The sequence below is a fragment of the Otolemur garnettii genome, unplaced genomic scaffold (assembly GCF_000181295.1).
Source record: "Otolemur garnettii isolate 467f Iridium unplaced genomic scaffold, OtoGar3 scaffold00031, whole genome shotgun sequence".
NCBI classification, from domain to species: Eukaryota; Metazoa; Chordata; class Mammalia; order Primates; family Galagidae; genus Otolemur; species Otolemur garnettii.
In genome coordinates this window covers 13,903,443-13,904,537 of record NW_003852426.1, presented here as the reverse complement: position 1 = coordinate 13,904,537, position 1,095 = coordinate 13,903,443, and positions in this window count along the sequence as shown.

Below are 1,095 nucleotides of genomic sequence, written 5' to 3'. Positions count from 1 at the left end.
GAGGCAGGAGACTTGCTTGAGCCCAGGAGTTGGAGGTTGCTGTGAGCTGTGATGCCACGGCACTCTACCCAGGGGGACGGCTTGAGGCTCTGTCTCAAAAAAAAAATTTTTTTTTCAATGCTGTATAATATGCCATTGTATAAACAGACCAAAATTTATTCATTTTACTATTGAAAACTATGTGGGCTATTTTCAATATTTGGCAATTCCAAATAAAGCTGCTGTGTATGCTCCTGGTGCACCTGTGTGTATATTTCTACAGGACATACAGAGGGTGGCACTATATATATATTAGGTTAAAAAAGGAAAAAACTGTGTAAGTTGTAATAAGTCATGTTTGATTCCTGCCATTACAAGAGGTGCTCAAACTTGACTTGTATTCATGTATTCATCTTTTGTTACGGGTATGTGGGTATGTATTATTACAATGTATACAATAACATCCTTTTTTTCTTTTTTTGAGACAGAGTCTCAAGCTGTTGCCCTGGGTAGAGTGACTTGGCATCATAACTCACAGAACCTCCGACTCTTGGGCTCAAGCAATCCTCTTGCCTCAGTTTTCTGTTTTTAGTAGATATGGGGTCTTGCTTTTTGCTCAGGCTGTTCTTGAACTCCTGAGCTCAAGCAATCCACCAGCCTCAGCCTCCCAGAGTACTAGGATTACAGCCATGAGCCATTCGCCCGGCCCATCACATACATTTTTAAGAAAGGAAAAAACTGGATTAAAACTGTAATATTCAGTATATAACAATAATAATATTTTATCTTGTATATTTTATCTCTTGCAATTGCACAAGTCAAATGAGACTTGAGTATTTCAATTTTAAACCAGTTTTTTACCTTGCTTAAAATTTGCATATATATTTTTGGCACCCTCTCTACATACCTGGGAGTATAATTGCATAGTCATTTTCAACTTTAGTAGAAGTGCAAAACTGATTTCCAAAGTAGTGGTAGTGATTTATACTCCCACATACATTGTATAAGAATATCCCTTGTGGCTCGGCGCCTGTGGTTCAAGAGGCTAAGGGCCCAGCCATATACACCTGAGCTGGCAGGTTCGAATCTAGCCTGGGCCTGCCAAACAACAATGAC